We start from the raw sequence: 14,557 nt of genomic DNA, 5'->3' as shown, positions 1-14,557 counted from the left end.
GCCAGGTATACATGTAGCCCCCTCTCCCCTCCCCTCCTGCTCACCGCTGCTGCTCCTCTCTTTTGTGTGTCTGTGTGAGGGGAGGACAGCGCAGCCTGCGCCTCTCCTTCCCCTCAGTCTCCGGCGCGCGGCGGGTGCAGGTGTCTCAGTTAAATTTAGCACCAATCCGTGAGCCAATCAAAGCTCGCGGTCCGCGCGAGCTCTGATTGGCTAACGGGTGGCACTGAATTGAACAAAGACACAGAGGGGCAGGAGAGGCGCAGGCTGCGCTCTCCTCCCCTCACATCGCGGCTGTGAGCAGCAGAGGGAGGGAGGGACGGGGAGCGTCGGCCCGTCGGTGTGGGTACGGCGTACCCATGGCTAAAGTCTTAAGGGTACGCCGTACCCACCCGTACCCACACACTTGCACCGCTGTTATCACCACTATTCACAACAATAAGAAATTCTGGACTGCCCACATGTATTAAAAATCACATCCAGGGACAGGGGTTCCAATAGGAACCCATCTGAACAGCCCATCCCTGCGATGTGTAAAGTGATCACATCAGTAATACCTTTACTTTGTGTTGCGGGACCTCAGGCAACCTACTGGGCATACTTGGTCATGAGAGTATGAGTTCGAGTGGCTATTTTTGGGGAGGGATCAAAAGGATCCCAATCAGTAATTTATGGGCTATAATGACTAATGCTATCTTAAGATGGTGTTACCTAACAGGTCAAAGCTTTATATTCCAGAGTTTAGTAAATCTCATAATATAGCAACCCCCATATTAACCCAGGGGTGTATCTAGGGGTCCGAGCGCCCCTGCAAAGTCACACATGCAGTATTTACAAATACAGTCACATACTTACTGTACATAGTTACACACTTATTCACATACATAGTAACACACTAAAACACACATAAATACAGCAGATACTTATACACACACACACAAACATACATTCATACATAGTCACACACATACATAAATTCAATCACAGACACACATACAGACAGACTATATAGTATCCCCCCCACATTACAGACAGGGTACGCTGACTGCATGTACTTTAGTAGTTCATTGTCCTCTCTCCCTTTCCTCCATGCTGCTGGGCTGCCTGGCAGTAAGTGTCGTGTTGTCCCACCCCCGTGCTTCCACTCCGTCCACGGCTCTAGCCCAATGCAGGGGATCCCCCCCTACCTCCCCATAATCCGGCTCTGACTGTACCTGGTGACTAAATCTAAAATATCGGTTATAGAGGACTGCTGCGCCTCAGAGAGCGGCAGTGGTGATGTCTACAGGTGGTCACTCAACCACCCTGGGGCAGGGAATACACAGAAAAAAATGAGAAATCACGTCTGCGCTCACCCGATGATAGAACAATATAAAGAGGTAAATTTGTAATAAACAGTCTTTGATAAAACACTATTCTTTTTCTTGGTTCTTTCTCATAGAGGTATGCACAATGACTTGATGCGTACCGTACTCACGTTAATACGTGGTATATCCCTCATATAAAGGTATCTTTAGAGCTTCATTCCCGTCTCTTCTCCTACTTCTCCAAATGGGGCCCTCAATGAGTTCGTATCCTCGGGGATGAGAAGGGAGAAACAACTAATAGTGTAGTAAGTTCGTATTAGGTATGTAGCTCCTATGTCCTTTTAACTTAGTAGTGCGTGGACCTATACGTAAAGGTGTCTTTAAAGTGGTCCCAATTCAAAAAATTCTACTCCTCTCTACAGATTAAGGTAGGGATAGCATACCATACTCACGTTAGAGCTCTCAGTCTGCTGTCTATAAACTTTTACTTGATGCACTGAAGTTACAGCAACAGCAGCAGCAGCAGCAGCAGCAGCCCCATCTGGGATCTGATGCTGTGAGCTTAAACTCCCTTTTGCATCCCCATCACCTTGCGTCACTGCGCATGTGCGCCTCGGATCCGGCGCTGGAGATTTAATGCACGGCTAGGAGAGAGGGAGAGGGTGAGAGCTTGGGCATAGAAGGAGCTTGCTCAGGGGGAACAGCAGCAATACACCGTGAGCTGCTGCTGGAAGCGCAGCTATCGCCGAGTATCTCCAGTCCATCCCCGGCCAGCAAAGGATAAGAACCACTCGAGTGTCCTGTTTGGAAGAATAGGAGGAAACGAAGGAAGGGGATACTAAAGATACCTTTACATGAGAGACACATCACGTTTTAACTAGTGATGTGCACCGGAAATTTTTTGTGTTTTGGTTTTGGATTCGGTTCCGCGGCCGTGTTTTGGATTCGGACGCGTTTTGGCAAAACCTTTCTGAAAATTTTTTTTGGGATTCGGGTGTTTTTTTACAAAAAACCCTCAAAAACAGCTTAAATCATAGAATTTGGGGGTCATTTTGATCCCATAGTATTATTAACCTCAATAACCATAATTTCCACTCATTTTCAGTCTATTCTGAACACCTCACACCTCACAATATTATTTTTAGTCCTAAAATTTGCACCGAGGTCGCTGGATGACTAAGTTAAGCGACCCAAGTGGCCGACACAAACACCTGGCCCATCTAGGAGTGGCACTGCAGTGTCAGACAGGATGGCAGATTTAAAAATTAGTCCCCAAACAGCACATGATGCAAAGAAAAAAAGAGGTGCACCAAGGTCGCTGGATGGCTAAGCTAAGCGACACAAGTGGCCGACACAAACACCTGGCCCATCTAGGAGTGGCACTGCAGTGTCAGGCAGGATGGCACTTCAAAAAAATAGTCCCCAAACAGCACATGATGCAAAGAAAAATGAAAGAAAAAAGAGGTGCATGATGGAATTGTCCTTGGGCCCTCCCACCCACCCTTATGTTGTATAAACAGGACATGCACACTTTAACAAACCCATCATTTCAGCGACAGGGTCTGCCACACAACTGTGACTGAAATGACTGGTTGGTTTGGGCCCCCACCAAAAAAGAAGCAATCAATCTCTCCTTGCACAAACTGGCTCTACAGAGGCAAGATGTCCACCTTATCATCATCCGATTCCTCAGCCCTTTCACTGTGTACATCCCCCTCCTCACAGATTATTCGTCCCCACTGGAATCCACCATCTCAGGTCCCTGTGTACTTTCTGGAGGCAATTTCTGGTGAATGTCTCCACGGAGGAATTGATTATAATTCATTTTGATGAACATCATCTTCTCAACATTTTCTGGAAGTAACCTCTTACGCCGATTGCTGACAAGGCGAGCGGCTGCACTAAACACTCTTTCGGAGTACACACTGGAGGGGGGGCAACTTAGGTAAAATAAAGCCAGTTTGTGCAAGGGCCTCCAAATTGCCTCTTTTTCCTACCAGTATACGTACGGACTGTCTGACATGCCTACTTGGATGCGGTCACTCATATAATCCTCCACCATTCTTTCAATGGTGAGAGAATCATATGCAGTGACAGTAGACGACATGTCAGTAATCGTTGGCAGGTCCTTCAGTCCGGACCAGATGTCAGCACTCGCTCCAGACTGCCCTGCATCACCGCCAGCGGGTGGGCTCGGAATTCTTAGCCTTTTCCTCGCAGCCCCAGTTGCGGAAGAATGTGAAGGAGGAGCTGTTGACGGGTCACGTTCCGCTTGACTTGACAATTTTCTCACCAGCAGGTCTTTGAACCTCTGCAGACTTGTGTCTGCCGGAAAGAGAGATACAACGTAGGTTTTAAATCTAGGATCGAGCACGGTGGCCAAAATGTAGTGCTCTGATTTCAACAGATTGACCACCCGTGAATCCTGGTTAAGCGAATTAAAGGCTCCATCCACAAGTCCCACATGCCTAGCGGAATCGCTCTGTTTTAGCTCCTCCTTCAATGTTTCCAGCTTCTTCTGCAAAAGCCTGACGAGGGGAATGACCTGACTCAGGCTGGCAGAGTCTGAACTGACTTCACGTGTGGCAAGTTCAAAGGGTTGCAGAACCTTGCACAACGTTGAAATCATTCTCCACTGCGCTTGAGTCAGGTGCATTCCCCCTCCTTTGCCTATATCGTAGGCAGATGTATAGGCTTGAATGGCCTTTTGCTGCTCCTCCATCCTCTGAAGCATATAAGGGTTGAATTCCACCTCGTTACCACCTCTTGCTTCAGATGATGGCAGGGCAGGTTCAGGACTGTTTGCTGGTGCTCCAGTCTTCGGCACGCGGTGGCTGAATGCCAAAAGTGGCCCGTAATTCTTCGGGCCACCAACAGAATCTCTTGCCCCTGTCATTTTTTAAATAATTCTGCACCACCAAATTCAATGAATGTGCAAAACATGGGACGTGCTGGAATTTGCCCAGATGTAATGCACACACAATATTGGTGGCGTTGTCCGATGTCACAAATCCCCAGGAGAGTCCAATTGGGGTAAGCCATTCTGCGATGATGTTCCTCAGTTTCCGTAAGAGGTTGTCAGCTGTGTGCCTCTTATGGAAAGCGGTGATACAAAGCGTAGCCTGCCTAGGAACGAGTTGGCGTTTGCGAGATGCTGCTACTGGTGCCGCTGCTGCTGTTCTTGCTGTGGGAGGCAATACATCTACCCAGTGGGCTGTCACAGTCATATAGTCCTGAGTCTGCCCTGCTCCACTTGTCCACATGTCCGTGGTTAAGTGGACATTGGGTACAACTGCATTTTTTAGGACACTGGTGACTCTTTTTCTGACGTCTGTGTACATTTTCGGTATCGCCTGCCTAGAGAAATGGAACCTAGATGGTATTTGGTGCCGGGGACACAGTACCTCAATCAAGTCTCTAGTTGCCTGTGAATGAACGGTGGATACCGGAAACACGTTTCTCACCACCCAGGCTGCCAAGGCCTGAGTTATCTGCTTTGCAGCAGGATGACTGCTGTGATATTTCATCTTCCTCGCAAAGGACTGTTGGACAGTCAATTGCTTACTGGAAGTAGTACAAGTAGTCTTCCGACTTCCCCTCTGGGATGACGATCGACTCCCAGCAGCAACAACAGCAGTGCCAGCAGCAGTAGGCATTACACTCAAGGATGCATCGGAGGAATCCCAGGCAGGAGAGGACTCGTCAGACTTGCCAGTGACATGGCCTGCAGGACTATTGGCTTTCCTGTCCAAGGAGGAAATTGACACTGAGGGAGTTGGTGGTGTGGTTTGCAGGAGCTTAGTTACAAGAGGAAGGGATTAAGTGGTCAGTGGACTGCTTCCGCTGTCATCCAAAGTTTTTGAACTTGTCACTGACTTATGATGAATGCGGTCCAGGTCACGTATAAGGGAGGATGTTCCTAGGTGGTTAACGTCCTTACCCCTACTTATTACAGCTTGACAAAGGCAACACACGGCTTGACACCAGTTGTCTGCATTTCTGTTGAAATAATTCCACACCGAAGAGGTGATTTTTTTTTGTATTTTGACCAGGCATGTCAATGGCCATATTCGTCCCACGGACAACAGGTGTCTCCCCGGGTGCCTGACTTAAACAAACCACCTCACCATCAGAATCCTCCTTGTCAATTTCCTCCCCAGCACCAGCAACACCCATATCCTCATCCTGGGGTACTTCAACAGTGACATCTTCAATTTGACTATCAGGAACTGGACTGCGGGTGCTCCTTCCAGCACTTGCAGGGGGCGTGCAAATGGTGGAAGGCGCAACCTCTTCCTGTCCAGTGTTGGGAAGGTCAGGCATCGCAACCGACACAATTGGACTCTCCTTGGGGATTTGTGATTTAGAAGAACGCACAGTTCTTTGCTGTGCTTTTGCCAGCTTAAGTCTTTTCATTTTTCTAGCGAGAGGATGAGTGCTTCCATCCTCAGGTGAAGCTGAACCACTAGCCTTGAACATAGGCCAGGGCCTCAGCCATTCCTTGCCACTCCGTGTCGTAAATGGCACATTGGCAAGTTTACGCTTCTCCTCAGACGATTTTGATTTAGATTTTTGGGTCATTTTACTGAGCTTTATTTTTTTGGATTTTACATGCTCTCTACTATGACATTGGGCATCAGCCTTGGCAGACGACGTTGATGGCATTTCATCGTCTCGGCCATGACTAGTGGCAGCAGCTTCAGCACGAGGTGGTAGTGGATCTTGATCTTTCCCTATTTTACCCTCCACATTTTTGTTCTCCATTTTTTAATGTGTAGAATTATATGCCAGTAATATATCAATAGCAATGGCCTACTACTATATATACTGCGCACAACTGAAATGCACCACAGGTATGGGTGGATAGTATACTTGACGACACAGAGGTAGGTAGAGCAGTGGCCTACTGTACCGTACTGCTATATATTATATATACTGGTGGTCAGCAAACTGTGCAAAACTGAAATGCACCACAGGTATGGATGGATAGTATACTTGACAACACAGAGGTAGGTAGAGCAGTGGCCTACTGTACCGTACTGCTATATATTATATATACTGGTGGTCAGCAAACTGTGCAAAACTGAAATACACCACAGGTATGGATGGTATAGTATACTTGACGACACAGAGGTAGAGCAGTGGACTACTGTACTGTACTGCTATATAATATATATAGTTATACTGGTGGTCAGCAAAATTCTGCACTGTCCTCCTACTATATACTACAATGCAGCACAGATATGGAGCGTTTTTCAGGCAGAGAACGTATAATACTGGTGGTCACTGGTCAGCAAAACTCTGCACTGTCCTCCTACTATATAATACTGCTGGTCCCCAGTCCCCACAATAAAGCAATTAGCACACTGAGCACAGATATGGAGCGTTTTTCAGGCAGAGAACGTAGATATTTGCACTTGCAGCACACTGAGCACAGATATTTGCAGCACACTGAGCACAGATATTTGCAGACTACTGAACATAGAAACTGAGAGGACGCCAGCCACGTCCTCTCACGATCATCTCCAATGCACGAGTGAAAAATGGCGGTGACGCGCGGCTCCTTATATAGAATACGAATCTCGCGAGAATCCGACCGCGGGATGATGACGTTCGGGCGCTCTCGGGTTAACCAAGCAAGGCGGGAGGATCCGAGTTGCTCGGACCCGTGGAAAAAAAAAAAAAGTGAAGTTCGGGTGGGTACGGATCCCGATCATCACTAGTTTTAACGAGTTGATCAGTCACTAGCAGTTTTACTTATTTGCATTACTATGTGGCTAGGATGCACAAGCAGCTTCTGCTGATTAAAATGATATGCAGCATTTATTCTGTGTGCGACTGTGGATGTATCTGCATACGAAATGCTACGTTACAGCGATTTCTGGTAATACACTGTAACGTAGCATTTTGTAGGCAGACACAGCCGCAGTTGCACACAGCCTATAGGCATGCTGCATATCATTTTCATTGCTTGTGCCCCTAGGCATACCAAATGCCCTAGGCAATTGCCTAGTTTGCCTATGCCTAGGGTGGGCTTTGCCATGCAGCGATGCAATCGCAATGTAATTGTGATCGCATCGCTGGTTTGTGTAAGTCCCCCTGCCTCCTGAAGGCAGGCACAGGGCAGTCATTTTTTTGGGTTGCAGCGGCCACGTGTGATGCATGCAGCCACCCCAAACCCACCCCCATTTCAGACAACATGCCAGCCCAACATCGAGTTGACGACCCCGCAACCCTGCCCTGCGAACACCTCTGCCTGTCAATCAGAGGCGTTTGCATAACTGAGATGCGATCGCATCTCCCTGTGTGCGCAAGCGCAGTGCGGCTCCTGCACATGCACAGTACGGCGGCACACGGGGAGATGCGATCACATCTCAATTCAGTGCGCTGCCGAATACCCCCCATGCATTGGCAATTCTATAATGGGTGCAGAGTGTGCAGTGCACACGGGCCCCTAGGTCTGGGGGCCCACACCGCAACCATATAGTATACTTACCCCTTTGGAGTCCTGCGGTGGTGTCCCTGCAGTGCGGGGACGAATCACTTGGAAAATGGCCACTGTGGCCATTTCTGAGTAATTTGCACATGTGCACTGGAGATGTTCCCGGAAACAAGGCGCGGGCGCCATGTTCCTGGAGACTTGCGCATGCGCAGTAGACCTCTGACTTTATGCCAGAGTCTACTAGCTGCTGGAGAGGAGGGACGCAACGGAGTCTGCACGTGGGCCCCCCTCTCTTAAAACCAGTGGCGTGCGGTGAGGTCACTGGCTGGGGAGGCACATTCTTTATATATATATATATATATATATATATATACACACACACACACATATATATATATATATATATATATATATATAGTTGAGTACTCTTTATCCTAACGACAATTTTAATTTTTTCAGAAAATTGAAACGTTGATTTTCTTACTGGCCGGTGTTTGAGCCTTATTGAATATGCTGGGAGTGCTGGATGCCACTCAACTATGTTACCATACGGATTTGTGAGGGCACCAGGCGCCATTACTTTCCATACAGAGAGTGTGTCGGACCACTTGCTACAAATATAAATATATATATATATATATATAGCGTGAGGCTGGGCACTCTGTGGACTTAGCTGGATAAATCACTTCAGACATCAAGAGAAATTGCAATGTTTCGGTCTTTTAATGCCCGTCATCAGGCAACACTTACAAACGTTTGTAAGTGCTGCCTGACGACGAACATTAAAAGCCCGAAACATTGCAATTTCTCCTGATGTCTGAAGTGATTTATCCAGCTAAGTCCACAGAGTGCCCAGCCTCATGCTAGCTATATATATATATATATATATATATATATATATATGTAAAGACAAGCAGTATGAGCGCAAATACCAAGGTAAATGTTTTTAGTCCCGTGGAACTACAAGTCCAAGGCTGGACAAGAAACAATGTTCCTCAAAGTCACCCGACAGCCAATATTATTTGGTAGCAGAAGTTTGTCAGTGTGCACTTCTGGAACTTCCAGCTGTCGCTTCCCCCGTGTTACCCGATTCCGGACGGGTGATAATCCTGCCAAGAGATTGAAGAAGTAGGGAGCGCCAATAGTGCATTGAAAGAGTAAAGTAATTTTAATTTAAAAATCCAAGTCACTGACAAGTAAAAACTCGTACCATAAAAGGCGGTCAAACCACCGCTCGTATAACCAGCATAGAATTTACCCCACTGTGCAAAACAGCATTCTCAATTCGAAATCCAAACGTCAGACCACGCCCATACGCGTTTCGTCATTCAACTTCGTCAGTGGGCTTGGTCTGAAGTCACAAAGGCGGTGTTTAAATACACACATCAATATTCTGATTGGCTCATGCAAATTACATGAAAAATGAATATCAACATAACGAAAAATGTAATGACAACATCCCTCTAGTGCACAGATAGTACAAAATAGTAAGTACTATACTTCTACATGAAATTCATTATAACAAGAGTTCATCAAGGCATCAAAATATCCAAAAAAAATATAACAGTAAAATAATATACATTAAATGACACAAGTGAGCATATCACTGTCAACGATGTTATCATACAGAGATAAACCAATTAGCTATTCATCACCTATATGCAGTTCTAATGGATGGTTCCATATTGCTCATATCACTAACATATAGCACTAGACATATGTGTCCACATTTCATCCGTCTTATGGTCTCCCTATTTTAGCTGTAATATTTTTACCTTTATTGTTCACAGCGATCATCTCAGCACCTAAAGTCGGATGTTTTTTGACATCCTTACATTGTTTGTAGCCTTCATCCCATCGCATGACCCATGCTAGACGGTCAAGCGGCGCCCATTCATGACGCGAACGGGTGAAATGGACAGGTGTGCAGGCATATCATCATGTTAAAGACACAGCACTCGTTTAAGCTATCTATTAATCACAAAGAAAGGGGAAATGGCTGTTACCAATTTCAAACCGGCAATATGGAATGAGGGCTAAAGGGAATATATAATGGATATAGAAAGAAAGAAGTTAATAAACATAAACCTTCCAGACTAAAAAGCAATCTTATAAAAAATATATACTGAACTTGCGTGACAACAGACAACACACCACAAGTCAGAGATCAGACACCTATTTTAAAAAAGGGGTCAATTCATATCCCTCATTTAGTCCGTTTGGATGAAGGGTATCTAATGTAAATATCCAGAATGTTTCTCTTTTATTCAGAGTGTTCTCTCTATCTCCCCCATGCTTATCATGTGCTATATGCTCTAGACCAATAAATCTTAATGATGAGGGGTTACTACAATGATGTTGTTTAAAATGACGGGGAACACTGTGATTTTCCACATTATTCTTAATATTTCTCAAATGTTCTAAAATTCGTAGTTTTAACACTCTCTTAGTCTTGCAGACATATCTCATCCCACATCCGCATTCAAGTAGATATACAATAAATGTGGAATTGCAGTTAATAAAGCTATTGATTTTAAACTTTTTATCTGAGTTTTTACTGCTAAAAGTTTTAGTACCTTTTAACCCATGCTGACACACTTTACACCTTCCACATACATAGAATCCCTCTACTTTATTAAGTGAAAGACAATTCGGAGCACTGTTCTCTTTTCTCTCCAAGGCAGGCAATAGACTAGGGGCTAGATGAGTTTTTAAGGTTTTGGCTCGTCTGAATACCATGTCAGGTCTTACTGGTAGATGTTGGGATAATATAGAATCCATTTGCAAAATATGCCAGTTTCGTTTAAGACTAGTCTGAATTTCATGATTCGATGTATTATATTGTGTCACAAAGGGACAGAACATTTTTTCAGTTTCAGCTTGGTTATGAACTTCACGTTTCTTATATTTAATTAGTTCTTTTCTATCTAATGTACTGGCTTTTTTAATAGCTCCTTCAATCAGGGATAGGGGATAACCTTTCTCTAAAAAGCGCCTTTTGTATTCTAAAGCTTGTTCCTCAAATGTAGTTACTGAGGTACAATTTCTTCTTAAACGGATCAGCTGTGAAAAAGGTAAATTACTTTTCCATTTCTTCAAATGGCAGCTATTATACTCTAAATAATTATTGCTGTCTACCTCTTTAAAGAATGTATACGTCTCTATTGGTTTATTGGATGTATAATCACTAGTATTTAAGGACGAGGTCCAAAAACTCAATTTGTTCTCTCTGGAAATTCGATGTAAACTGGAGATTAAATTCATTTATATTAAGGTATTGTATAAACCCATTGAATTCATCTTCTGTTCCACGCCAAATGACTAGCATGTCATCAATATAGCGTTTAAACAACATGATCTTATCAGAAAGAGGATTATTGGCTAGTACATTTCCCTTTTCCCACTCGCCCATATATAAGTTGGCGACACTCGGGGCACAAATCGTCCCCATAGCTACCCCGCACACTTGTACGAAATATTCATCCAAAAAAGAAAAATAATTATGTTTAAAAATAAAACTGACACAATCCAGAAGGAACTGTACTCTCTGCATATTCATCTCATTATCTCTTTTCAAGATCATCTCTAAGCAAAAAAGACCTTTTTCATGTGGGATCGAGGTGTATAACGAAGTAACATCAATTGTACCCCACTTATACTCATCACACCAGACAAAATTTTCTAACAACTGTAATATATGTGTAGAATCTCTCTGCCTGGATTGATCTCTATATCTAATTGAGTTTTTGGACCTCGTCCTTAATACTAGTGATTATACATCCAATAAACCAATAGAGACGTATACATTCTTTAAAGAGGTAGACAGCAATAATTATTTAGAGTATAATAGCTGCCATTTGAAGAAATGGAAAAGTAATTTACCTTTTTCACAGCTGATCCGTTTAAGAAGAAATTGTACCTCAGTAACTAAATTTGAGGAACAAGCTTTAGAATACAAAGGCGCTTTTTAGAGAAAGGTTATCCCCTATCCCTGATTGAAGGAGCTATTAAAAAAGCCAGTACATTAGATAGAAAAGAACTAATTAAATATAAGAAACGTGAAGTTCATAACCAAGCTGAAACTGAAAAAATGTTCTGTCCCTTTGTGACACAATATAATACATCGAATCATGAAATTCAGACTAGTCAAACGAAACTGGCATATTTTGCAAATGGATTCTATATTATCCCAACATCTACCAGTAAGACCTGACATGGTATTCAGACGAGCCAAAACCTTAAAAACTCACCTAGCCCCTAGTCTATTGCCTGCCTTGGAGAGAAAAGAGAACAGTGCTCCGAATTGTCTTTCACTTAATAAAGTAGAGGGATTCTATGTATGTGGAAGGTGTAAAGTGTGCCAGTATGGGTTAAAAGGTACTAAAACTTTTAGCAGCAAAAACTCAGATAAAAAGTTTAAAATCAATAGCTTTATTAACTGCAATTCCACATTTATTGTATATCTACTTGAATGCGGATGTGGGATGAGATATGTCGGCAAGACCAAAAGAGTGTTAAAACTTAAAACTACGAATTTTAGAACATTTGAGAAATATTAAGAATAATGTGGAAAATCACAGTGTTCCCCGTCATTTTAAACAACATCATTGTAGTAACCCCTCATCATTAAGATTTATTGGTCTAGAGCATATAGCACATGATAAGCATGGGGGAGATAGAGAGAACACTCTGAATAAAAGAGAAACATTCTGGATATTTACATTAGATACCCTTCATCCAAACGGACTAAATGAGGGATATGAATTGACCCCTTTTTTAAAATAGGTGTCTGATCTCTGACTTGTGGTGTGTTGTCTGTTGTCACGCAAGTTCAGTATATATTTTTTATAAGATTGCTTTTTAGTCTGGAAGGTTTATGTTTATTAACTTCTTTCTTTCTATATCCATTATATATTCCCTTTAGCCCTCATTCCATATTGCCGGTTTGAAATTGGTAACAGCCATTTCCCCTTTCTTTGTGATTAATAGATAGCTTAAACGAGTGCTGTGTCTTTAACATGATGATATGCCTGCACACCTGTCCATTTCACCCGTTCGCGTCATGAATGGGCGCCGCTTGACCGTCTAGCATGGGTCATGCGATGGGATGAAGACTACAAACAATGTAAGGATGTCAAAAAAACATCCGACTTTAGGTGCTGAGATGATCGCTGTGAACAATAAAGGTAAAAATATTACAGCTAAAATAGGGAGACCATAAGACGGATGAAATGTGGACACATATGTCTAGTGCTATATGTTAGTGATATGAGCAATATGGAACCATCCATTAGAACTGCATATAGGTGATGAATAGCTAATTGGTTAATCTTTGTATGATAACATCGTTGACAGTGATATGCTCACTTGTGTCATTTAATGTATATTATTTTACTGTTATATTTTTTTGGATATTTTGATGCCTTGATGAACTCTTGTTATAATGAATTTCATGTAGAAGTATAGTACTTACTATTTTGTACTATCTGTGCACTAGAGGGATGTTGTCATTACATTTTTCGTTATGTTGATATTAATTTTTCATGTACTTTGCATGGGCCAATCAGAATATTGATGTGTGTATTTAAACACCGCCTTTGTGACTTCAGACCAAGCCCACTGACGAAGTCGAATGACGAAACGCGTATGGGCATGGTCTGACGCTTGGATTTCGAATTGAGAATGCTGTTTTGCACAGTGGGGTAAATTCTATGCTGGTTATACGAGCGGTGGTTTGACCGCCTTTTATGGTACGAGTTTTTACTGGTCAGTGACTTGGATTTTTAAATTAAAATTACTTTACTCTTTCAATGCACTATTGGCGCTCCCTACTTCTTCAATCTCTTGACATATATATATATATATATATATATATATATATATATATCCATTACATTTGCGAGCACCGTGGCAGATGTACAAATAAGAGTGCCAGACAGTCTATATATATATATATATATATATATAGTAAATAAAGGAGTCTGCGGCACTCAAGGTCTTATCAAAAAGCTGATTGTTATTGAAACATCAAAACAGGGACATCGACGTTTCGGGGAATTCAACCCCTTTCTCAAGATGAGAAAGGGGTTGAATTCCCCGAAAAGTCGATGTCCCTGTTTTGATGTTTCAATAACAATCAGCTTTTTGATAAGACCTTGAGTGCCGCAGACTCCTTTATTTACTATTGATTGACACACTGGAGGCACCGGGGCAAAATCTGGACTACAAACAGAGTGCCGGGCTTATCTTTCAACATATATATATATATATATATATATATATATATATATATATAATATATCTCCTCCCTGTCCCTGCCCTGCAGCCCAAGTGATCTGGGGTTGAGTTGCCCAGTCACTTCCCACCCAGCCCAACTGCCCCCCTCTCTCACCTTGGACCTGGTCTGGGAAAGTATAAATGCCGGTGATGCTGCTGGCTAGGACAGGAGGACAGAGGAGAAGGAAGGAGCGGTAAGCGCTGGCCGCCACTGCCGCACGCTCTCCAACTCAAGGGTTCCTCTGAAGCTGACGCTGCGCTAGTGACAGGCAGCTTCATTACTAATGCTGGCTCCCGCTGCCTCTTCATCCCGCCACGCTACTGTAGTCACAGTTCCACAGTAGCGCCGGGACCCGCCGTTGTTTCACCCGGCTGCGTATGTGTGATTGGACCAGTAGATCCAGCGCGGGATCCGCTGTCCAATCACATCTGCCTCGCTGACAGGGGGCGGGTTTTCCCTCTCAACGAGGCACTTGTATAAGTGCCGCTTCCCCTCTGGTTTTTAATGGGCTTTTACAGCCCAGTGCTTGCCCCC

General features: G+C 43.6%; 1 long non-coding RNA gene across 1 annotated transcript in view; it reads left to right on the top strand.

Annotated features, from left to right (window-relative positions):
- The window catches only part of LOC135057873 (uncharacterized), a 185,152-nt gene that overhangs the window by 128,539 nt on the left and 42,056 nt on the right, over positions 1–14,557 (top strand). The window lies entirely within an intron of this gene.

The sequence above is a fragment of the Pseudophryne corroboree genome, chromosome 3 (assembly GCF_028390025.1).
Source record: "Pseudophryne corroboree isolate aPseCor3 chromosome 3, aPseCor3.hap2, whole genome shotgun sequence".
In the NCBI taxonomy this organism is placed as follows: domain Eukaryota; kingdom Metazoa; phylum Chordata; class Amphibia; order Anura; family Myobatrachidae; genus Pseudophryne; species Pseudophryne corroboree.
Note: the sequence above shows the minus strand (reverse complement) of the source record. Positions and strands in the feature narration are given on the sequence as shown.